The sequence below is a fragment of the Equus caballus genome, chromosome 12 (assembly GCF_041296265.1).
Source record: "Equus caballus isolate H_3958 breed thoroughbred chromosome 12, TB-T2T, whole genome shotgun sequence".
NCBI classification, from domain to species: Eukaryota; Metazoa; Chordata; class Mammalia; order Perissodactyla; family Equidae; genus Equus; species Equus caballus.
This window is the reverse complement of record NC_091695.1, coordinates 42,957,305-42,982,937: the sequence shown is the minus strand read 5'-3', so window position 1 is coordinate 42,982,937 and position 25,633 is coordinate 42,957,305. Positions and strand designations below refer to the sequence as shown.

At 47.9% G+C, this 25,633-nt stretch overlaps 1 protein-coding gene across 9 annotated transcripts in view; it reads left to right on the top strand.

Moving 5' to 3' along the window:
- LOC102148581 (golgin subfamily A member 6-like protein 22) overlaps positions 1-25,633 on the top strand; it is a 38,209-nt gene that overhangs the window by 1,993 nt on the left and 10,583 nt on the right. For 4 of the 9 annotated variants that reach the window (XM_005598309.4, XM_005598310.4, XM_005598311.4 and 1 more), the window contains exon 2: positions 5,511-5,798. The gene's annotated coding sequence lies outside the window, so the exon portion shown is untranslated. Of the gene's footprint in view, positions 1-1,234; positions 1,408-5,510; positions 5,799-19,457; positions 19,555-25,633 lie in introns of all 9 variants that reach the window. The other 5 variants (XM_023654469.2, XM_070230198.1, XM_023654468.2 and 2 more) reach the window with 3 other exon arrangements.

The window sequence follows — 25,633 nt, the reverse complement described above, 5'->3', positions numbered from 1 at the left end:
ATGTTTGTTGGGTTTTAAAGTTATTTCCTTCGCTACATCTCTACTCTCCTCTCCCATGTAGCCAACTTTACAGTCTAACGGGACAGGCCTCTCACAGGGCCCTGTATGTCTGGACCAAGCCGGTCCTCACTGATCTTCCCTCTAACTAGCCCCCAAACCATATTCAGAATAATTGCTGGGCCCCACTATTTTAATCACTTTACCATGATCACCATTTCCTTAGGTTCCTCTCACCTCCACATCAAATTTGAATTGCTCATGTTTCATTTGAATTCATCTCAATTATTTGTATTATTATTGTGTCCATCTTTGACTTTTAATTATTCGTCTGATCACATGGACTTTTTCCCTTGTGTCTGTCTCCTTTGGGGCTTTCTTTTTTGTTTTCCACATGCCATCCACCATCCACTGTCATCCCAGGGAAGAGAGGGGACACCCTGTGGGCCTAGTGTCAAGACTTCAGTGTCAAGACTTCGGCTCTTAGATCCTGTTTGTCTCTTGGATAGGAATGTAAGAGGTGGCGAAAAGCATCATGGATCGTTGGGATGACAGGAATACTTTTCAAAGTCTGTAAAATTTCTAAGGAGTAGAAACTTCATCATATCATAACATAACGCAAGTATCGTAACAAATTTATGATAGCCTCATGGGGTTTTTTTTGTTTTGTTTTGTTTTTTTAAAGATTGGCACCTGAGCTAACAACTGTTGCCAATCTTTTTTTTTTTTTTTTTGCTGTTTCTCCCCGACTCCCCCCAGTACATAGTTGTATATTTTTTTTAGTTGTGGGTCCTTCTAGTTGTGGCATGTGGGATGCCGCCTCAGCATGGCCTGATGAGCGGTGACATATCTCGCCCAGGATCCGAACCAGCGAAACCCTGGGCCGCCAAAGCAGAGTGCGTGAACTTAACCACTCGGCCAAGGGGCCGGCCCCCCTCATGTTTTTTAATTACGTTTTCTACATACCCTTTGCTAGTTTTCCCCCAAAGGCTCCAAAGGATCTGTAAATCCCATGTTTTTGTTCATATGGTCAAACCTAGCAGATAATCTATCAACTCCATTTTCCCCCTAGAAATTTCCTTCTTGGAGTCCTTCGTCCTCTGGGTCTGATGTCGAGTGGCTGTGTTCTAGGCTGCCTCCATAACTGCCGTCCTGGGCTTCTTACCGCCTCTCTTGGTTCTTCTGAGTTGGGTCTCTGTCTGGATCTTAGATCTTCTTCCTCTTTCTTGTTTTACAGCCTCATTTCGGTCAACCACGTCATCTAATAGCTTCCAGATAAAGTGACCCTGGGAGGTAAACTTGTGACACCTTATCTGTCTGAAAATATTGATTCTTCTCTCATATCTGACTGAGAGTTCAGCTGGGTATAGGATCCTAGGTTGGAAATATTTTCCCCTTAGAATTTTAAAGGTAAGGACCCAGTATCTTCTAACTTCCAAGTGTTGCTGTTTATGAGTGCAGTTTTGTTCTTTTTTTTTTTTTTTGATTCTATAGATATGACCTGCTTTTTTTCCCTATGTACATTACATGTTTCCCACCACTCCGTGGCTCAGCCTGCACGCTCATCCCATTTTCTGTGGTCCTTCATCGGGATGGTGGATCCTGAATTATAGCTCTTATCTTTTTTCTACTTTTAGCCCTCTCTTTTTGTTCTACTCTCTGGACAATTTCATTAACTTTATCTTCTTATCCTTCTGTTAAATTTTTTTTATTTTAACTCTCTTGTTCACTGATTGCTTCTTTTTTTCAATATATGGCATTCCTGTTTTTGTTTGATTGACATATTCTCTTAGCCCTCCAAGGAATTTTCCTCTTTGTAAGTTTTCTTCTGCTCTTCACATTGTTGCCTCTGAATTCCCCTCCCCCTTTTCTGGTGTGTGTGTGTGTGTGCACGCATGTGTGCGTGTGTATGTGTTGGAAGTTTTCCTCAAGTGTTTGATCTTTGACTGTCTATTCATATTTAAGAATCAGACACTAAGCAGAGCGAATTGGAAACTCTGTGCACAAATGGGGCTTGTTAATTGATGGCCTTCATCCTCAGGTGACCGGAACAGGCAGATTTTTTATTTGGTACCCTCAAATGTCAGAATCTGTAGATCACGTTGCTGGGACAATTCATCTCCAGAGAAGAATTCTCTAGCTTCCTGTCTGGGAAGTATTTGCATGGCCACCACTCTTGAGGTTCTGGCAGCAGGGCAGGGGGGAAGGGGTGGGGTAGGGACGTGGCTCCCGCATTCAGCATGCATGTTTTCACCCACTTCTTTGATCTTCAGCTCAGTGCTCATCCCTACCCTCATCTGTGCCTCGTGTCCCCAAGTCAGGGGCACCCCAGCTTTCGACTGTTTGCAGATTCCATTTCTCCAGAGAATAAACCCTCTGTATCCTGTGGGGAGTTGTTGCTAGGCCAAAAAGGGTTAGAGAGAGGATTTGTGAGTTTAACTGCTTTATGTACAGAGTTCTAAGCAATTTGCGTGTTTTGGCCCTATGGCTTCTCCTTCCACCTGAGGTATCTGGTCCCTCCAGGTCCTGAGCTTTTGGGGCATGAGTGGAGTGAACTGTTACTCTTGTTTATATTCACGTCTTTGAACATAAAAGTCCCAGCGTCCTGCACTCTGCTATCCCGCTCCATCTCCAGAAGTTGCTTCACCTCTCTGATCCACTGTTGTCTGCTCTCCTGTTCTCTTCGTCTTTAGGGTTTTATACCATATTTATTCCTTTGTTTTCATCTTGGTGGGGTTTGGAGATAAACATATGTTCAATCTGCCATGTTTGATAGAAAGTCTCCTCCATGACATTTTGAGTGTTCTTAATTGAATTCTCAAAGAGTAACCCTAATTTTCATCTTGCAGGGGCGCTTGCTATTTTCCTTGTGGGCTCTGCCATGTGAAAGTGCTAACACGATGAACCAGTAAACAGTCCCACTGTGCTACTGCAGTGTACAGAAAACCACTAAATGATTATAAACATGCTGTAATTTCCCTCATCTTAAGAAAAACAAAACCTCTCTTGACTCTGCTTTCCCCTCCAGCTACTGCTCCTTTTTGTTGGTCCCTGTGGTAGGCACAAAGGCAGCCCCAAAGATCATTCCCTTCCTAATCCCAGGAGCCTGCGAATATTACCCCATATGGCAGCAGAGTGAATATCACCTTCTATGGCAAAAGATATGATTAAGTTAAAGATCTTGAGAGGAGGAGCTTATTCTGGGTAATCCGGGCAAACCCTAAATGCTACCACAAGTGTGCTTGTAAGAGAGAGACAAGGAGGTCAGACACACACAGAAGAGGAGGAGGGGATGTGGCCCCAAGACAGAGACTGGAGTGACACAGCCGCAAGTCAAGAAGTGCTGATAGCCACCAGAAGTTGGAAGGGCAGGGAATGAATTCTTCCCTAGAGCCTCTGTAGGGAGGATGGCCTCTACCAATGCCTTGATTTTGGACTTTTGGCCTCCAGAACTGTGAGAAAATAAATTTCTGTCCTTTTAAGCTGTCCAGTCTGTGGTAATTTGTTACAGCAGCTCTAGGAAATGAATATACTCTACAGGAGAATTCCTCCAAAGTGTTGTTTATGCTTACTTTTTCTAAGTCTTCTCCTCCATTCCATTTTTTAATTTTTAAATTTTTTTTTTTTTTTTTTTGGTGAGGAAGATTGGCCTTGAGCTAACATCTGTTGCCAATCTTCCTCTTTTTGCTTGAGGAAGATTTGCTTGAGGAAGATTGCTGAGCTAACATCTGTGCCAATCTTCCTCTATTTTATGTGGGCTGCTGCCACAGTGTGGCTTGATGAGTGGTGCTAGGTCCACACCTAGATTCAAGCCTGCAAACCCCAGGCCACCAAAGCAGAGCATGTGACCTTAACCACTATGCCACCGGGCCGGCCCCTCCTCCATTCCTTTTTATTTGACTTTTTATATTGGACATTTTAATATATACAGAAAAGTTGAATTATTAGAGCAACGAGCAACTAAATATTCTCTACCTGGATTCAAAGTTGATAACGGTTTGCCCTAATTGCTTTATCTCTGTATACTTCAGAATAAAGAAATTCTCCTACATATCCATAATACCTAAATGAATTAAAAAATGTTTTAATTTAATGAATTAAAAATTAAGAATAATTTCCTAATACCGTCTAATATTCAATCAGTATTTAAATGTCCTTCCTTATCCCAAAAATTATCTTTTGTAACTTTTTTGCCTTGGCCCAGGATCCAATCAGGGCTTGTATGTTGAATGTGATTGTTGACTCTTTTTAATCTATAGTAATCTCCCTCTTATTTTGTTTTTAACAACTTTGATCTTTGAAAGAATTCAGGCCTATTTTCTTATAGATGTCCAACAGTCTGGATTTATCTGGTTATTCCAGATGGTATCATTTAGTCTGTGTCTCTATCCCTGTAGTCTATGTTCTGGAAGTGTGGGCTGGAGGCCCTGGTCTCTTTCTCCGCAGCCCTCGTCACCTCTGACGCAGAGTTTTCCTTCTGTAGTCGCTCTCTTTCTCTCCCCACTCGCATGGAAGCTCCATAACAGAATCAGTGGGTGACTGTTGTGTTACCTGTTGTAGTCTGCCGTCTAACCAACACAGAGTGGGCCCTCAGTGTGTACTCGTGGTATGAATCAATCCGTCACATTCAGTGACTTTAGCTGTCTCGATACTATTTAACATCTATTGAGGAATTGCTGTAGTAATTTCCCCTGTTCCTTAGAACATCTCACGTTTTTTGAAGCCTCAAATGCCTGAAAATGTCTTTATTCCATACTTGAGTTTGTCCAGGGCTAGAATGTTCCCTCAGCAGTGTGAAGGCCTGCCCCTTTGTTTTCTCCCTTCAAGCGTGGCCGTGGAGAGTCCAGATCTCTTTTATGCTTGAGCCATGGCACAGACCAGGTGGTCTATGTATGTGACCTGTTTCTTCTCCTCTCTCTGCTATTTCTACTTATTTATTGTTCAGGATTTTATAGCCTGCTCTTTCTTCCACTCTCTAAGAACTCTGATCCCGTAGGTAGGCAGTAAAGGAGAGATATTGGCTGTGGGCAGAGTTGTAAAGATAAGCTGCAGAAGGCTCAAGCCTGGTAGTAGGAGCTTTTTGACAAATGTTGGTAGCTAACATTTACTGAATTCTTATAATAAGAAGAATAATTGCACAGGCATCAAGCTAAGCCCTTTACATGTTCTCTATCATTTGATCCTTCCAACAATTCTTTGAGATGGGAACAATTAGTCTATCAACTCTACCAACTGGAAACTGCCAGGGCCAGGCCTGCGCCCAGGTAGCCTGTTCCCAGAGCCACACTGGAAACTGTTCTGCTGAGTTGCCTTCTTCGTTGTCACTAGCCAAGCCCTGCAGCTCGGTTTCCTAGCCTGCAGAAGCCAGGTCTGTGATCCTGCCTCGGGGGCTGGGAATGAGGCTGTGGACAACCCTTCCATTCATTCAGTGAATGCTTGTTGAATGAGCGCTTCAGTGGCAAGCTTTTAAGAACATAAAGGCGCAAAACAATGATGTTTATTTTCCTTCCCAGATCTCTGCCTTCCTAAGATCGTCCTCTCCTAGACTCCTCTGGTGATTCTGAGTGCCGAGAAATTGTTGCCTCTCTCTAAGAGGCCTGCGTGGGCACGAGGTCAAGACGGGCCGTTTTCAGCTGTGTGGGTCTCCAAGATTGCACTGCACTGTATATAAATTATGACCCAAATACTCAGACTTGTTCTTTGGCTGGATTACATTTTGTCCCGGACATCAGACACATCCTACTGGAGCCACAGAAAGAAAAAGTGAAGATCGAGACACTGTGACAAATGGCAGCCACCTTGTAAGTGCAGATATTTTCAATCATCTAGGAAGCTAGAACTTTATATAGAATATCCTTTTTTACTAAAATTAACCAAAATGCACACCTTTCAGGGAATTGAGGGCTCCAGAGTGATTTTATGTATTTTTATGATCCTACTCTTTCTTTGCGTTTTCCCAAAGATCCATGTTTCTTGCAGCAGAATGTGTTAAAAGTGACATTATGTTTTGGCTTTTGTTGAAATCCCTTCCTGGTCGGTGCCATTACTTCATTCAGCAAACACTGAACCCTCACTTCGTGCCAGTTGGGAATGCAAAAAATGTGTAGGACCAGATTCTTGCCCTTGGCCTCCTGTCTCGTGTTGAGACAGATGTCTCGACAAGTAGATGGCCAGATTGTGAGATTGGCTAGAAGGTTGCTACATGCTAAGTGCCGTGGGAAACGCAGAGAAGGGAGGGCCTGACCATGGGGGCTGCTTAGGGGAGTGATCAGAGAAGGCTTCATGGCGGAGGTGGCCTTTTTGGCTTGGACTTAGAAGGATGAGAAGCGGTCAACATCGGGTGAGAAAAGGACAAGTAAACATGCTAAGCAGAAAGAGTAGTGTTGCTGAGGTGCGATGACCGGGAACCACATGGCTGGTTCAGGAAAAGGCAAGAGCAGTAATTGGGTGTGGCTGGAGCAGAGGGAGTATGATAGAGACCAGTAGGAGGTGATGTAGGGGAGACCACGGGGCCAGCCTTGATGGCAGGCTTAAGGAAGTTAGCCTTGTTCTGTAGATGACAGGGAGAACGACACCATCAGACCTTTGCTTTACGTAATTTACCCAGCAGAGAGGTCAAATCAACTAGGCACAGCGTGAGAGTGGGTCACTGTGGGGCACTGAGTAGGTGCTCAGTAAAGCAGGAGGCACGATTAGTAGATGGTTATAATGAGTAGTTCAGGGTAGAGAGGAGAGGCTGTGAACTAAGGCAGGGAAAGTGGGGATGAAAACGAGGATAGATTGGAGAGGGTTTGAAAAGTCCTATTTAACAGGATTTGCTGATTAATTGTGAATGGATGGCGAGGAGCGAGGCACCAGCTGATAGATAATAGCTGATACGTGTCATCAAATGTGCTGACTCGGCAGTTAGGCGCTTTGCAAGCAGTGTCTCATTTAATCCTCTGAGAGGGTTGTAGTATTATCCGCATTTTATAGATGAGGAAGTTGGAGCCCAGAGTGGCCAGTGAGAGTGACAGGGCAGCATGTGGTGGTAGTAGGTAGGAGGAATCGGCGCCTTAGCCACCACGCGGTAGCTTCAGCAGCTGACTGGATTTCAGTGCCTGGTGATTGGCAGGTGAAGTGACCGCCCTGGGAAGCAGTTCATGAGTGGCAGATTCGGGCCTGGAACCCACTGGAACCACCTTTCTCTCCAGAGCTCACCAACAGGCTACCTGGGCGCCACATCAGGCCATAGACACGTTGTGTTTGGCCCATAGCATACTTTTAAAACAGTTTTTCGTGCTAATTGCTAGCATTTAAAAATCTAGAGATTCACATTAAAACCTGGGTTTCTGGCTTTTCTTGAAAAGTGAGACGCACTCGTCACACTGGGCCCATCCAGCAACCCTTGCTGCCTACTCGCGTTCCCTTCAGCTGGGGCCTGTGCTCCCCAGTTGGCCGCAGCCTGCCAGCCTGCCTGGGGTCCCTGACCCCTCCACAGGTGCCCGAGTTTGCATCTCTCGACCACGAGCTGGTCCAGTTTGATGCCAGCCTGTGCCTGTGCATTTAATCTCGAGTCAAGCCCAGGCCTCCACTTAGGGAATATAAGATAAAAACAACATGTTTTGCTTTGGTTTTTTCCTTCATGCTGTGGGATTGAGAAAAACTAAATACCCACCTATGCTTGAGTGCCCACGGGGAGGAGGGTTACGTCCAGGTAGTGCAGGGCAAAGGTGACTAGTCGTGGTTCCTGAAACGTGCGCCAATTACACTGAAACACCAGTCGTGCAATGGGAGACGGCGAGAGTAACGGCTGCTGTATGAATCATGCTGTGATTTTTTTCTGTTTAATTTGTTTTGTAATTAATAATTTGCTCGAATTTTGAGCTGTGTACTTTGGACGTATTATAAGGAAGCTTTTGAGGAAAATACATGTTTGTGTGTATGCATAGGGTGGGGTGGACTGTAGCTTACACAGCTTGGAATTCTCTGCAGAAATTCGGTTTCAGAACATTTTTTTAAAGTTTTATGCTTTATTTAAGGTTGAAAACATGGTTCAGTACCATTAAGTTAAAATGTGAGGGACAGGACGGCAAACAGGTATTTGTATTAAATATTTTGTTACATCAAAAATGTAACAATCCCAGTGCAGTGGTCAGGTTGGACAAATGGTGGATTTTATGATTGTGTGAGTTTCTCTGCAATTTGTAAATAGCACTCAGAGACACGGGTTCACACAGGTGAGAGAGAGAGAACTGACACCAGAGCTTCAGGAGTTTGACTCCTAATCTGCATTCTTTGTGCGACGCCAGACGATTTTCCATCATACCTGGCCGCCTGATTCAGGAACTGGAGGCAGGTGCTGCTGCTGCTGGGCACGAATTTCTCAGAGGCCACCAGGCACTATTCTGGGATAGCCACTGGGTCTGAGGTTCGCTGTCCATCTTGCAAGAGTCATTCGTCCTGTCAGACCACACTGACCCTGCTCTCAAGAGGCCAGCCCTGCAAGCTTTGCCCTGGGAGCTGGAATTAATCGTACAAGTTTCACACTGCAGATCAGTTTGGTCTCGGGAGCCATTTCTACACAGATTGTAATCTGTGTAGATTACACAGTGCGTAGATTACACAGCGTGGCTTGCGAGGTCACACTCTGCTGCTCTTGGACTCTGGCCCTTGCGCAGCACGTCCTCCCTGCTCCTCTCCTCAGAGACTCCCCGCCCCCCATGTGCACGCGTAGGGTGGGACCTGGATGTGTGTTGCGGCCGGCTCTTCCGTTCTTATCTGTACCATCAGAATCCATTGTTTCTTACTGATATCATACAGACAAGTGCCTAATACTGGGTACTTAGCACCAGGGAGACAACAGACAGGTGCCCTGCCCTTGGGGACAAGAGGAGCAGGCAGGGACTCATTCGTGAACAAGGTGGCACTCTGTCACAGTGCTCTAACAATGGCTATTTTAGCTCAGTCACGTTATAGTTTCATTTTTGTGGTGGAGCCTAAAAAGCCTAGGCTCCTCAGAAGATCCAGCCAAGTTCATGGTAAAATTCTACTACTTATCCAATTGTTTAACAGATATTTCTAAAGCACCTATTATTTGCGAGGTACCATTCCGATGTCAGGATTATAACAGAGAACTGTTCTCTTGGCGCTTACGCTGTCGTGGAAGGAGACAGAAAAATTGTCGTCAGTATGTACTATGAGCTAAGAATTTTGAAGAACAACCAAGCCAGCTAAGGGAGAGAGAATGCTGGAGGGGGTGGGCTGCTCTTTCAGATGGGGCGCCTGGGGAAGGCCTTTCTGGTGAGGTGACGCTTGAAGCAGGGCCAGAGAGAGGCGAGGGAGAAGCGGCTGTTTGGAGGAAGTCCCTTCTGGGCAGCAGGCAGCAAGGCTGGAGCCTCTGAGGGGGCAGCGTGCCCGGCCTCTTTGAGGGACAGGGTCACTAACCGAACGTCTGGGTTCCTCAGTTTCCGCATCTGCAAGGCCCTGGGCTTGTGGGGAGGAACCAATGAAATCATTTATGTGGAAATATTTGTGTAAACCATCAAGCGCTGTATAAAGGTTGTTCTCTTTATGTTGACTTCATCAAGTATTTGCGGAGTGTCTAAATCACCATGGATCATAATTATTATGTTACACTTCTACCCTTTCATTTTTTTTATTATTGAGATGAAAATCACATGACATCCAATTAACCATTTTAAAGTGTACAATTCAGTGGCATTTAGCGCATTCACACTGTCTTGTAACCATGACCTCTTTCGAGTTCCAAAACTTTTTCATCACTCTGTCTTTTCATTTTTAATATTAGTTCATGTTACTACTCTGTTTTGTTTTGTTTTTTTTTTGAGGAAGAGTTAGGCCTGAGCTAACTGCTGCCAATCCCCCTCTTTTTGCTGAGGAAGACTGGCCCTGAGCGAACATCCATGCCCATCTTCCTCTGCTTTATATGTGGGACGCCTGCCACAGCATGACTTGCCAAGGGTTGCCATGTCCACACCCGGGATCCAAACTGGTGAACCCCAGGCCCCCAAAGCAGAACGTGCGAACTTAACCGCTGTGCCACCTGGCTGGCCCCTGTTACTACTTTTGGAAAAGGATTTTTTCCACGTATCTGACTTTGCCCTTTCTATTTCTGGCTGGCCTTCACTAATTTCTGTGATTCATCCATGTACTTATTCAACAGATATTTATCAAGGATCTACCGTGCAGTAGGCACTATGCTAGGTAGGTACTGGGGATCCAATGGTGACAAAGGACACACAGGTCCCTAAATTTAGGGGACTCAGAATCTAGTCGAGGATTTAGACCCCAAACATGTAATTACCAGAAAATTAATTTAAATTATGGTAAACACTTGTGAGAAAAAAATGCTTTGAAAATCGTGTTTGAAACATATGTGAAGTTATTAAAGCCACTAAAAGTGAGATGCCACTACCTATTACAGTTTAAAATTAGTTCAGAGACGCTGGAGAGAAAGGTCACCTCAGGGAAGTGACCTGGAGTGTGTTAGGGCAGAGAAGAAGGCAGGCAAAAGTAAAAACTGGTACTTCAGTCATTTCCACCTGATCACAACCCTTTGAAGGAGGCAAGGACAGATAGTGTTACCATCGCTCCCATTTTAGAGATGTGGAAACTGAGACTTAGACGGTTGTGCCTTGCCCTGTGCCAGCTGGTGGGACGTCCGTCCGTTATTTCGCTTTAGCCGGCTAGTAAAGCCGAAAAGCATTTTGTCCAATAGAGGGCAGTGGCGCACGTGGCTGGAAGGAGACCTGTGCGCAGGCGCAGGTTGGTCCCTACGCACCCTGCACACATGGTGTGCTCCCAGCCTTCCAGGAGAGGGCGCTGCTAGGCTGGCCTCAGCGTCACCTCACTGGACCTCCCGGGTCCTGCCCTCCTGCCCCCTCCCCGCCCCCACCGCCACCCCCCGCCGGAGACTCATGACCCAGCAAGCTCGCTGCTCCCTCCGGCCTTTTCTTGCACGCTGATGTGTGCATCTCTGTTTTCCTAGATGATTGTTTCTTAATCACACTGTGGAATAACAAATCAGGGCTAGTAACCAAGTCACCCCGAGTGATGAGGTAGTGATCACCCGCCCCGGGCGGGGAGCCACAAAAACTGCTAGCGTGGTCCTTGCGGCCGCGTGGTGCGGCGGTGCCACCGCGGTGCCACTGCGGCACGTCCCTCATGTAAGCGCAATCTTTGGGTTTCTCTCGGCAGGATGACCTGGCAGCATTTCCACCCCACCCACAGCTAGTTTCGCTTTCCTAATGTTGTTAAAAAGCGCCTTCTAACTGAAGCAGGGTGGTTGAACAGGTTCCAACATTTTACTTAATTTTTTTATATGATCATTTGTTTAAGATTTCTTCTTTCTAGTGGATCTCTTTCCTTTTTTCTCAGGAAGATGCCCAGAACTGTCCTCTTTGGCATTCGCCCAAAGTCCAGCTTCTAATAGCTTTTCAACTGTGGTTTAATTTTTACCATAAAAGCTTCTTTTGGAACAATTACTTTTTAATCTGAAAAGAGCCCGTTTGAGACAGGGCAATAACACCTCCTGCCTGGAATCAGTAGGTGAAGTTATGTTCATTTACTGCTGACATATCGCTTTTTAAAAGGGGAGACTGATTTGGTGGGAAAATATTAAAAATGAAAATCGTGGCTAGGTCAGTTTGGAAGACTGTTTGAAAACTGCTTCAATCAATGTGGAAAACCCTGGGTGTCTGCGCAGAGTGGGCTGGGGAGAGAATTGAGGGACAAAACGGTTGAGAGACCCCTGAGTTCAGCCCACTAAGCTAAACGCAGCGGAGAATGGCTTCTTTTTAGAGCTGTCCTGTGGGCAGCCATGTGGCATCCGTTTTCTGGGACAATCTCAATTTCTGAGACAGAGGACACACTGGCGCTTTGCCAGGCCGTGCATCAGACTGCCACCAATTCTCAATTCTGAAAATGTGGTCCCCAGAGAGGCCTTTTGGCAGCAGCAGGCGTTATCTCCTTAGGAATGACCTAAGCTGGGCCGTGAAACCTGGGATGTCCAGCGCTCCGTGCGCTCGTCAGAATATGGCCAATTCCTCTTCTTCCCTTCTAATGCAAGCCGTTTGGTAATAATCACTTGCATTTGTAGGACCTTAAAGAACTTTTGATACAGCAAGACAGAAATCGATTACCTACCTTTTTGCAGTTTAGATGGCAGACTTCTTCTTTGGTAGTTAAAAAAAAACTCAAAGATGAAAAGAATATGGAATATGGAATGGAGACTAATCCTAGAAAAAACGATTTATGCCAGCCCCAGCTGAGGCAAATGAATTTGGAAAGCGTTATTCATTTTACAGAAATAGTCTTCACTTTACAGAGGTTAGTGCTTGGACCTATTTAAATATGAAGCTCTTCTGGGGCATTTAAATAGGAGGGAGGACAGAAAAACCAGAGGCCAACTATCAAAAGCTGTTACCAGTGGAAGGTGAGTCTTAAATGAAAATAAAGGGTCTGATTACCCAGTGAGTCAGTGGGGGCTGAGGCTTCCATTTAGAAAAATCTGACCCTGTGCAGACTCATCTAAGGGCAGGTGCATAAAGCCAGGTATAGCCACACTGGCTTGATCAGTCCTGCAAAAGCTCTTAAAGGCAGGGACTGTGTCTTCCACAGCTCCTCAAAGCTGTGGTTCCTTGTTCAAGACACTCAGTGAATGTCAGAGCAACATGTTTATCGGCTATATTTGATGTACGTATGGAGAAGGGTCCATCCACTCGTGACCTCATCTGGCACAGAATCAGAACCCGGTTTCTCACTTCTCTTGCCTCTGGAAGAGGACTAAAGAAGGCAGAAAGCGAAAGTTTCACATGCCCGGAGGAAAACAGGCTACAGAGATGAGTTTAAAAAAAGAAAGAAAAAGAAAAAGAAAGCTGAGCTAATCTGGCAGTTTGATCACCACTAAGAATGTATTTCTGCCTCATCGTTCAGCTGCCAGCTCAGCCTTCCAGCTCAGACCTGTGCAGCAGCATCTCAGGCAGCTCCTTGTTTCTCAGGCCTTCTCCTTGCCCCCCGGGCACAGTTCCTCATTCAGATGTGGGCTGCTACATCCCTGGACCCCCTCTTTCCTGAGTCCTCCCTATGTACCAACCAAAGGCAGAGGGATTGGGGTGGCACTCTCAGGGTGAGGCTAGGCTCCCCAAAGGGTGCTGTCACCCCCTAGAAAGGACCTCTACTGGGTGATGTCTCCGAGGAGCCCTGGGAGGTAACCAGTTGGGCTCTGATTCAGGTGGGAGAGAGAGAGAGCAGACAGGAGATGCCTATCTCGTCGAGCTAAATCGGCCTGGGGAAGGGTATGTCTGTGTGTCTGACTGGTTTGGGGGTGGGAGAGTGGCTTCGGGAACTTTTACGTCATGAATTCTTAGGATGTCATGATGGTTTTCCAAGATTCCCTTGTCTTGTGGTTTTTATCCATTCCTCCAGCATACACAGGATTGGGACGTCTCCTTTGTCTTGGTTATATCCTCAGAAGCACGGGAAAACCCATGAGAATGACAGGGTCTAAAAGACAAAAGCTCACATAGGAGGCTCAGGCTGTTGGGGCAGATGCCAGCGTTGTGTGGTATTTGAGGGTGACCGTAGACTGACGAGTCCACTGTGAGGGCTGAGGAGAACATTTCCATGTTATCGCTCAGGGAGAAGGGCCCTCTAAATACTCTAATCTTGGAGAGAAAGAACTGGAACCAAAGGCTCAAGCTGGACAGTGTAGTTGCGATAGTTATAAAGTTGTCTGTCTGTTTAATTAATAGATAGTTCCCTGGTGTGGGACAGCAGGGGCACAGACAGCCCTGAATATTAGCAGTGCTGTCCTGGGGCTCTGGAAAAAGTGATGACAAAGTATTCAGCTGCGGGCTTGTTCTTAGCCTCCAGGCTGGCATGGATGAGAAAGAGGAAAATATTGAAGGGGCATCCCAGATATTAGTTCTAAAGAAGGAACCACCCGGAAAGGGAGAGCACCTTTAGATCCAGCCAGGGGAGCAAGGCCCCAGGTGAGTGACGTCACCTACATGTGCCTCGCAGGCGCCCTGCGGCTGTTTGGGATTTGCAGTCAGATGTGGGCCAATACCGCTGACAGTGGTGTTTCCTGAGTTAGATTTACTCTGTCAGCAAGACACTGTTTATGTTATTTGTTTGCCAAATTGTGGCACATTATGCACAATATCTTTTAAGTTCAATTAAATTAGTGTTTAGAAATACTGTAGATGGAAAAGGCTAGAAAAGCACCATGCAAACAATGATTACTGAGATTAGAGTGCTTTGAACTTGAGCGTTAGACAACCCTGCGAATTTGTAGGAATTTAACCAGGACAAGTATAAGAAGCATGTAAGTTTCGAAAGGATGTCAGCGCTGTTGTAAGAGGTATCGCGGCTACCTCTGGGCAGGCGAAGGAGAGAAGGAGAGAGAAAAAACATTGGAAGGCATCTTTGAATACCAAGAGTTATCTCCCCCTGCAAAACACTGGGGCTTGAATTGTCTGGGTCAGTCCCCTGGCTGGAAGGATAAACTGTGAGGAAGAAATCCTCGGAGCGACTCTGGAGGGACTGTTTGGGAATGAATACCCCTAGCACCCTCTTGGATTTCAGAGGTGGAATAGTTGAACCCAGCCCTCGCCACAATATGTAAAAGAGTCACTCCACATTTACAAGCTCATTAAACTTGTATTTTTGACTGTCAACACGTCCAGCTTTAGAGAAAACACACAGAATGCTTCCAGCCACACCTTCTCAAACCACTTAGCTGACGGTTTTTTCTTGTAATTACTCTAGTGAGCGTCTCTGTTATTTACAAAGTTTGGGGAAGGCAGGGCGGGGGGCTTTGGGCTTTGGTACCTTCCCAGCACAGAGGGTCAAGTTCAGCCCATCTTTTGAAATTGTCTGAACTGACAGATTACCAGAGACCGCCTAATAGAGGACGTCACACACACACAAAGTCAGCTGTCTGTCTGATTTGCTATGGCTCTCGGGCCAGGGGCAGGGGTTTTGGTTCATTTTACTTCTTCTTTGACTTTCTGGGTGAGTACTAGCTAGTTCACCTGAAAGCTCCCCCTCCTCAGTCACTTTTTTTTTTTTTAAAGATTGCTGCCTGAGCTGACAACTGTTACCAATCTTTTTTTTTCTCCCCAAATCCCCTCAGTATATAGTTGTATATATATATATATTTTAGTTGTGGGTCCTTCTGGTTGTGGCATGTGGGATGCCGCCTCAGCATGGCTTGATGAGCAGTGCCATGTCCATGCCCAGGACGCGAACCAGCGAAACCCTGGGCCGCTGAAGCAGAGTGAGCTTAACCACTCGGCCATGGGGCCGGCCCCCTCAGTCGCTTGTGTTTTGGTGAAATGAGAAGCCTTCTTCCCTTTGCCTCCTTTCTTTCCTTCCTTGGATAGTGGTAAGATCAGTGGGATGATGGTCATAAAGTACTGTAAAGTGCTTCAAGAGGAGTGCAGCCCGACTCACTGTTACACTTGGGTCAGTTCACAAACCCCCACAGTGCAGGGCTTGCATCTACTGCCCTGGGGATGCTGCCCCAGAGGAAGGAGGAGATGCTACGGACACAACCCCGCATGGTTCTGCTGGTTGGAATAGCTTCTTCCTGACCTTGGCGTCAACACTCTCATCTCCAGAAATAGGATGAATGGTCGTTCGGCTGCTGCGCCTCCTCATCACGCGAGCCCTCAGTCATCTCCAGCGTGGCTTCCCAGGCTGCATAGTTCCGGCCCCTGTTCCAGGAACTAATAAGAGGTAGAATGAAAAGGTTGTTCTTCTGATGCACTTTTTCAAGATGTTTTCAAAGATGAGGCAGCAGCGAAATTGGGAACGCTGCTCCCTTGTGGGAGAAGGCGTCGGAATTCTGCCGGGGATGCCCAGGGAAGCCCCAGCTTCCCGGAGAGCTCTTGCTCAGGACAGCCAGTTAGACAGCTGGGGATCAGGGAACATCAAGGTAACCACAAGCCTTGTAAGCTAGACATTGTTGTGCTTTGTAGGCTGATGATGGTGTGACCTGCAACAGCTGGGAGTGTGGTTGAAGGACAGCTGTGGCTTTCACGGGGAGCCCTTTCCACACGAGCTCTTCTTGGGTAATGGCTCTTCATAAGTCTGTGCTATTTCGGGACTGTCAGACTTCTCCTTCCTTCCCTCGTGGTGGTGAAGGAGTTGGATTTCTTAGGAGAAGAATATTAGGTCTCTGTGCCCCAGAGAAGGAACCACTGTATCCATGAGGGTTGTTCACCCCTAGGAGAGCCTCAAGGACAAAGGAATTTTCTAGAAACAATGTGGGAGGTGTTCAGAAGGAGACTCGAGTGAGCCCAGCATCGAGTGGGCGCTCATTAAATCCTGTTGAGAGGAGGGTGGTAGTGGTTTTAGTGAGGAAAGGGAAGCAGAACAGAGGCTGAGAGAGGTTGTGAAGGTGGAGCAATGGCTATGGAGCATGACAGGAGAAGTTTAATTATGTATTAATTATACTGACGAAAAAAGAGTATAACACTTATTTGGTCGCCAAAAGGTGTTCATAGCTGAAAAAAATCGCTGACTCTGCACTGGGGATTGACAAAGCCTTGGTAGCCACCACATTGAAGGAGAGAGACAGCGAGCCTCACAGCTATAAATAGATAGTTTCTGTGTTTCTGCCATCCAGATTTGCCAGTTTGATGTCAAATGCATCTTAGGGTTTGTGTGCAGATGTCTGTGCTGTTAGACTGTCTTCTGAGCAATTCTGAGTTTTAAGAAAATGCTGGCAAAGTCAACAACAACAATTCCAGAGTCTGGGTTCCACCCAGGCCTTGCTCAGGGAAGTGAGGCCCTTCCTCCGGCCATTTACTGTGTGGCACATCTGTCATCCTTCTGGCTAGACACTTGACCTGTCTCCAGGACAGCCAGGCTCCCAGGCTCCTGCCCTGGTGTCTGTGTGTGTGTGTGTGTGTGTGTGAGTGTGGTGTGTGCAGGGTGGGGGCGGGAGGGGGGAGAGAGAGTTCTGCTTCTCTGGTGATTGCCACCAGTCAGTTGAAGGCTTTGAGCTGAGCCAGGGTGAAGCAAGAGTGACACCAAGTGCCAAGAGCAGGAGCTGGCTGTGGCATCAGATGTTTTCTCTCCTCAAATTATAAGAGCAGAGAGAAAGGCTGAGTTCCGGTCGGCAGCATCACCTCGATGGGAGGGTGACCAGCCCCCAGAGGCTGGCTTGACATCCTGTGTTCTGCTCTGCCTGTTTGGACGAAGGGATCGGCTCTCTGTGAATGAGATGGAGAACTGGGGCTTTGAATAGATTTTTAAAATAAAAATCAAGGTGAAACGTCTTGGTGGCTAGAAGGCGATGCAGAGACCCAGGTTGCCATTTCAACCCTACAACTGCCCTTCAGCTTCCTCTGGAGAATAAGCGTACCCCATGGCCGTGGTCTAGACTGCTGGTGACCCTCCTTGCTAGTAACAGTGCTCAGGTTACCAGGCGGTGGTGGGTCACCTTTGTACGCAGAGAACAGCCCATTTTCACTTGCTCGAAAAAACACTGACCCACTTCTCTGTGTTTGTTCTAGAGGCTGCTCCTGGCTCAGGGTCCCTATGGCCAGAAATCTATGCCATTAAGCCATGGGTGGAGAACTAAGATGTGTATTCCTGTGGAATGGCCCCCTGGGGGAGCCTGGGCACTTTTGGGGGCAGAGAATTTTGCATGCTGCCTGGAGAGGACTGCCCCCGGTGCAGGCTGGGCCTGCAGTTGTGGCACCCCTCACACATCTCCCCGGGAGGAGTATGCCGGGTTGGTAGCTGCCGTCTGGCCAGTCCTTGTTCTCAGCTTGGAGCCTACTTGGTTTCTTCCTTCACAGGAGATAAGGAGGGAATAGATTTGTTTATCCAGGTGCCACCAGTCCAGTGACTGTCTCGGGCACAGGAGTGTCTTCAGGGCGTGTATCAGACCTGGTCCCCGCGACATCTCTATTCCTGATCTGGGTGTGCTGTCATCAGCAGGTTGATTCAAAACTAGGAGGCATTGGGAAAGCCCTTGGGCAGGAGATTTCGAAATGAGATTGAGATTAGAGAAAACATAGTGGGGTGATGTTCTAAGGAATGAAGGAGACAGAAAAAACTTCCATCCTGGCACTCAGTTGGATAGCGGGGATAAACAGAAGAGCCTAGAAGAGCCTAAAATGGGAGGGAGGCAGCCGAGGCAGCCAAGCCGGAGTGCAAGGCTGTCCTCGACTGCTTCTCCCCATCACCACACACAAGGAGGTGCGCTGTCTCTCTGTTCACCGGGCGAAACCACACCGGGAAGGCGCTTTCAGTCTAGGGCATGTCAGCACCAGCAAGGAGTAGATAAATCAGAGAGCTCCCGCAGAAGAGGGAGGGGCGGGGGGTGGGCAGGGGAATAGAGTTGGCAGGAATATTAGGAGAAAAACTTAGTTACCAGAAGATTTTGAAAGGCTTGTTGGATAATTGAGGAAGGAACTAGTGAGGAATAAAGCTCAGGAGCCCACAGACGCGGTGGCCCCGATGGGAAGGGGCAGCCCCACGCTGCTGCCCAGTGGCTGTCTTGCTGTCCGTGCTTCCTCACCACACAGTCCTCCGAGCATTAGCTCAGGACGTGCTGGCCTTGGTTGGCTCGGAGTGGCAGGTGCCTGTGACATGAAGAGCACAGAGGAGGATGCTGGCTAGATCCAGAACCAGGGAGAGGTGGGCACGAGGAGAAGGAGAAAGAAACTGAGGAACAAGGAGGGAAAGCAATTAAAATGATTCCAAAGAAGAAAAGGAGGTAAACAGAAGGAAAGATGGGGAGGGGCATCCTGGAAGGAGCAAAACAGGAAGAAGAGGAGAGTGAAGATTATGCATCTCATTTGAGGGACTTGGAGTGGTGCTGTCAAGAATGAGTCTCCAAACTAGGTCAATGCTTAGAAAGCTTGTCGTCTGATCAATAAATCCCCTTCATCTGGTGGAATGAAGAAAGTGGTACTCTTTGAGGATGTTTGGGGCCACACTGTGTGAAAACCATGCGCGGCCCTGTAAGAACCAGCTAACCGGTTATGAATGAGAGGACCTTGTGATTCCTGAGCGTGCCTACCACCTCCGCCCAGAAGCCATGACTTCCCTGTCTTGTGAAGGGTGGGGACCCATCCAACTGGAACCACTACTCAGCCACTCCCAGTCTCCTTAGATGACAAGCTGTGGCATCCTTGGTCCACCCAACTCAGCCCCCAAGCATTTTGCCAAAACATCAGTAAACAAGTACAGTCATGCGCCGTTTAACGACAGAAATATGTTCTAAGAAATGCATCGTTAGGTGCATTGTCGTGTGGTCATCATAGAGTGCATGTACACAAACCTAGATGGCATAGCCTCCTACATACCTGGGCTGTGTGGTACCACTATCGTATATGCGGTCTGTCGTTGACCGAAACGTCATCATATGGCCCGTGACTGTATAGGCGAGGGAGCTCTTAGACCTCTGCATTTTGCTGTTTTCTCCTCCTTCCCAGTGCCCAGCACATGACTCACCAGGATTTCTCATCATGGGCTATATATTCTTTCCTCGGAGAGTAGTCAGAAGGTCTCCAGACACCTTCTGAGCTCGGAGTAAGTTTATTTTATTCTTATTTTTATATTCTGTTACTATGGACCAGGAAATCCAAGAGTTTGCCTGAGCCATATGGGAAAGTTGTCCCTCACCTCCGGCATATCCAGCCTTCTCAACCGCCAGCGCAAACTTGACCTCAGCAGCTGGCTACCTTTCTTGCTGAAGTTGAACCAGAGATGAATGCTATTAACGACAACATCTGACATTTGCTTAGGGCCTTATACCTTGCCAAGCAAATAATTATCTTATTTAATCCTCACAATAATCCAGTGTTACTGTTACTTCCACTTTATGGACAGTGACTTTCAGAAAGAAAAAGTGTCTTCCTCAGTGTCAACTAATGGACCTCGGCTTCACTCATGGCCTCTTGACCCCAAATCCTCTGTGCTTTCTCTCCAAGGTCGTGGGCCTCCTGTAGATTCCAGGGGAACCTCAGAGGTGAGATTCCTGGATCTCTTTCCTGACGCCCATCTCTGTTCCCCAGGTGACCTCAGATCTCAGCCTTCCTCCCACCCATTCCCACCCCACCCCCACTTCTCTGACCAGCAATTGGGAGAAGAATCGCCGCTTCTTGGTGACAAGTGTACATGAGGCAAAATGATTCTTAGATTTCCTCTGCCAAGGACTCCTTCAATGTCACCAAGAAGGTTTCTTTTCATTACAAAAGCAATATGGGATCATGGTAGAAAGAGTGCAAAAGATAGACAAACAAACGGAAGAAAATAAAAATCATAATTCCACCACTGAGAAATAACTTAGATTTGTGAACATTGTGGTTTTTTGTCTGCCGTAACTTTTATGACATACACGTGGATTTACTTGTGTTTACAAAAATGGAAAACGTGCCTACCCCATTACACTGTTTTGGAACCTGCTTTTTAAACTTAATAGATTGTAAACATTTTCCTGTTAGTATATATTTTTACAATATCATATTGAATGGATACATAATATTTCAATATAGTTTTTAACAGTAGCCTAAAGTTAAATATTTAGATTGTTCTGTGTTTTCATTCTTATAACCAGTTTTCTGGTAGACTTCTATATCTGATTTTAATTTTCATTTCTTTGATTATGAATGAAGTTGAGTTTTTTCATATGATTTTTATCATTTGAAGCTCTTTGGTGAATAGCTCATCCATACTATTTGCCAGTTTTCAATGATGTGTATTTCCTTTTGTTTATTGATATGTGAGAACTCTTTATATTAAGGTTAAAATTTTATCTGCCAAAAACTCATTTTCACATCACATTTTAATGCACCATTTGGAATTTGGGTACATATTGATTTCCGCTGACTCTCCCAACCAGACACAGATGCTTTGTGCTTTTTCCTCTATTTTCTCTTTAACAAATTCCCCCCCAAGCAAAGCAAACTTTGTAGAGGGCTCCTCCTCCAGTGCTCACCCCCAGAAGCACCCTGGCCTCCTTAGGGAATGCCAGTCCTCCCCAGCTGGGCACCAAGCCCAGAAGGGTGGCTCCCATCCCTTCTGCCCTGACTTCCAGAACCTCATTGTCTCCTCTCCTTACACCCGCCTCTGCCTGGTGGGTGATGGAAGACCCCAGAGGTTCCCACATGATGCTTCAGAAACCCTGTCATGAACCTCTCAGAACTCCTGGGAGAATGGTGGGAGAGGACGTGTGGGGAGCATTGTCTAAGAGGGGAATCATCTTGTTGCGGGGGAGGAAGTACTAGTGAGGTCTGTCACGGCAGGATCACAGGGAACCCCACTCTTCAAGAGCCCCTCTGGCTTCTAAGCAAGGCCCTAATGGCAGGGGTGCCCTGGCATGGGGCTTCTGGCGGCAGGCCTGCCCTCCTCTTCCTGAGTCTCAGGTGGGTCCGCTCTTTGCCCTGTTATTACCGCTGGCAGGTTCGTTTGTGCCTCTGGCAAAAGGGACACAAGTCCTACCAGTTCTCCTGGAGTCCTTCAGCAACTCGCCCGCTGTGCGTGGGGAGGGGGAGACGCCCAGGCCTGTTACCTGGATTCCCCCCCAGAGGCAGGGGAGGCCGGGAGGGGGCCCGGCAGAGCCAGCTGGCCTGGATGAGCTGAGGTGGTGAGGACAGGATGAATTTCTTACCAACCAAGATCACTCCTTGGAAAACTGGGGCTGTAGGGAGAAGGTCAGGGTACACACGGGGCGTTTGTTTCGGAGCTCCTGTGGGGCTGGCACGTCCTGACCCATTCTCCATCCCCTGGGCGTCTCTTCCCACCCTTCTCAGAGTTAACAGGAATGTTTAAGACAGCAGTGGCCGCGACTTTAACAGGCACAAGCACACCTGGCGTTTCTGTGGCAAGAGCTAGGCCCCGACACCCTTGGTCCCCTTGTCTCCCTCTGAGGACTTTGGCTTTTCCCCTGCAGTTGAGCTTAGGAGTTTCTAGAACTCTCTTTTCTTATATTTCCACACATTTCCTGGGAAGATGGCGTGATGCCCTAGAGAGAGCTGATTGGCTCTGCCGGGTGGCTGCGGTGACCTTGGCGGTTTGTTAACCTCGAGGCTTCACTTTCCTCATCTGCAGAGACAATAATAGCCCCGACCTCGGGGCTGGTGCACAGTGCCCCAGACAGATGGTAGGTGGGGACTCAATGGTGTCAGGCATTCTCCCTCTTTTCCCTTTTCGCAGCTCTGCTGACATGTGTGACATTTGGGAGCTTCAGAGATCTTGGCTCGAGGGCAGAGCCCGGGGGCAGCCTGGCCCCCTTCCATGTCCTCAGTTCCCACCCACGAGGGTGCCCAGCCCTTCCACCGCACGCACTGGGCCATGTCTGTCTCCCCCCGGGAGGGTGAAATCCAGGGCACAGGGACTGTGCCTTGTTCATCTTTGCGTCCCCGATGTCTCAGCACAGCGCTTGGCCAGAGCCGGTGCTCAGTGTCCAGAGAGTAAAGGAAGAACCGAAAGGAAAGGGGTTCCCGTTTCACAAGCATTGAGAATCTGAGATGCAAGAGCCCAACCTTAGGGTCCAGCTGACTTTACGCCAGAGCCTGGCTTCATCACTTACTAGTCGTGTGACCTTGAGCAAGATATTTAATTTCCCTGAGCCTCAGTTTCTTTAGCCAAAAATAGTAACAATAATAGCTACCTCCTAGGGTTGTTGTGGGGATCAGTGATGATGTCAGAGAGAAGCTGCCGCCCAGCACGCAGTGGAAGCTCCAGAAATGGCAGTCGTGATTGGCTGCTGTAATTGGACTGTTGACGCGTGTGCCTGAAGCAGAACACCTGCTCCAGGAGCTCTGTGTTTAGCAGTGAGTGAGACGCGTCATCTCTCGGGGCCCCAGGAGCCTCTCCTGGGTTGATCTCTCACCCCGAATACCATCCCTCTGCTCTGGGGAATGAGACATGCTGCTGTGACCCTAATGGGCAATGTGGCCTGGCGCACAGAGCAGCTGACCCTGTGGCACTCGGTCACTCTCTGCCATGGGCAGCTCTGCTCAGGTGTCCTCTCTTGGGGGTGGGGGAGTGCGGGGCATGTTAGCTGCCCCTCAAAGTCAGAGTTGAGGTCTGAGGACAGGTGGGGTGCTCCTGTTTGAAATTTAGGCAGTTACATGGGACAGCTGGCTCCCACCCCTCACATCTCTGAGCACAGTCTTAGATACCGGGTTTGGTTTTATTGTAAAAGATTGATTGGGGTCAAATTATTCGCACCCATTTATGTAGAGAGAACAAGGGAGGAACAGATGAAATCCGTCCCTTGATACCCAGCTCTTACATTCAGGAAACAGAACCCGGAAGATGTAATTCTCAATGCACCACCCTTGCCCAGAACTGGAATCTCCACACTTGACTCAACCTCCCCTCCAGCACTGGCCCCGCAGTGGCACAGGCCTGAGCCCCCAGTGTCAGCGAGCCTGCTGCCCTGGAGGAGAGCTGCCAGGCGGGGAGGGCAACTTCAGAGGGAGAACTGAGAGGAACTGACTGGTTGGTCACAGGAACTAGAAAGGCGGGGAGATATTAGCCTGGGGGATGGGGGATGGAGGTCAAAACAGGCTCTAGAAACTTGGGAAGGGGACCGGCATGAGGAGTGAATGAGGGCACGTTGGTCTTGGACGTGAAGAGGGTGAGACAGCCTGGGTCAGGTGGCTGCCATCACTTGAGGGAGTGGACTGGCCCTGGGGGGCCCAGAGGATGGGCAGAGCCAGCGGCGGTGAGCGGTGAGCCCCTTTCCGTAACCTTGGGGTCTCATCACCCCAAGCCCAGAGGACAGGAACAGCCTCGCAGCTGGTCTCACTCACCAGTGTTTTCTTTTCCATTCCATTCTGTTCACTAGCATTTTCTCCCTGGCTCTACCTTCTTGGGAATGGTGATTAGGCCTGGAAGTCATGACCACTGAACTTTGGCCTGACCTTTTAGAATTTCGTGGAAAGAACCTCGAAGATGATTTTGTCCAGCCTTCAGTCCTAAGATGGAGTCTCTTTAGAAATTCCTGACAAATGGCTTCCCCGCCCGGGCCAGCAGCCCTCCAGTGACAGCGCCTGGTGTTCCTGCTTCCCCAGCAGCCACTCCACGGTTAAGCCGTGCCAGGGCTTCCTGCACCGGGGTCTGCTCCCCTCTAGCTCTCACCTGTCAGCCCAGGTTCTGTCCACTGGACCCACCTGGAATAAATCTTTTCCATCTGCTTCGAGCCAGCAGCCATATAATTGGTTTTCCCCACTCACAGAGCAACTTCTCAGCCTTGGACACCTCCTCAGGAGTTTCTTCAAGGGTTTTATGGAGATGGGGGCCTGGAGACATAAAGTCATTATAACAGAAAGGGACTTTCGAACTGAGGAACCCACCTCATTTTATAGATGAGGAAACTGAGAGGGTAGGTCAATTGCCCAAGGCCACACAGACAGCACGAGATAGGGCTGGTCTCCTGATTCCAGGCCACTGCTCTTTCCCTGCCACCCACTGACTGGTGCCTAGCCTAACGCGGAGGGAAGTGATCTTGGTTATTGACGCCACACTTCTGTTATTGGCCAGGATCACGTTAGCTTTTTGGGGAGGGCAGCTCCATCTCCCTGTTGACGTGTTGAACTTCAAGTCGACTAAAACTCCTATATTGCTTTATAACTTAATTTTCTTCTGATTGTAAAAAATAATATATGCTCATTGTAAAAAAATTAGAAAATACATAAAAATATAAAGTATAAACGGTCATAGAACTTCCTGTTGTAAAGGCGTCCCCACCCTGCACTTGGTTGCATTGTTTTTAGGCATAAAAGATAGGACTCTACCTTCGTTTTCCATCAGGCTGTCTTGCTAGGTCCCAGCCAGCTCTCCTGTCTCTCAGAATCTTATTTTGTTATCAGTTCTTCTTATTGACACCTGGGCAGGGCTCAGAAAATGCCCAGGGTGTGGCCGAATGAATGCCACCCCAGCCAGATTGCTTATGGAAATAGTGGGCCCCTCTGCCCACTGCATTACCCACACCTCCTCTCTTCTAGGTCTGATCCCACCCTTGCTCTCCCTGAAACACCTTTCCTCCTTTTTCTTTTCAGATCCTCCCATGTTACCAGCCCAGCTGGACCCCACCTCTTCCAAGATGTCTTTATTCTTTCAGATGCCCAAAACTCCTTTTTGGGTTCCTTAGCTTTTGTAGTCTGGCCACACCATTTGTCCTTGGTTATGTATTGACTTACATTAGTCTCTTCTCTTACTTGTCTGGGGCCTGCTCCCAGTCAGTGGACGGCCCCCATACTTTGCTTGTTTCAGTCCTCAAAGCACCCATCCTACAGTCTGGAGATTATACGCCCTTGAAATGTGACTCTCTTGCCTGAATCTGCTAGGGAAGGGCTCCCCTGAGTGGGGTCCCACCCTTAAGCTCTTCTAAGGAATGGGCAAGAGAGAGCAGAGGCTCAGAAGGAGCCCCAGGAACCCTCCCCCACCCTCATCCCAGGCTTCCTGGAAGCTTGTCCCCAGCTCCTCCTGGAGTTTACATAGCAGTTAATCATCTGGGTTCCCAACAATGGGCTCTGCTCACCTTGGGACATGTGAAAATAGGATCTGGTTGGCCTTTCACATTGGGAGGCTTCTAGAGATAAAGAGAAATCCTCTGTGCCTGGCTGTTTAAAGAGACCTAAGGAGGGTTAGGCCCCTT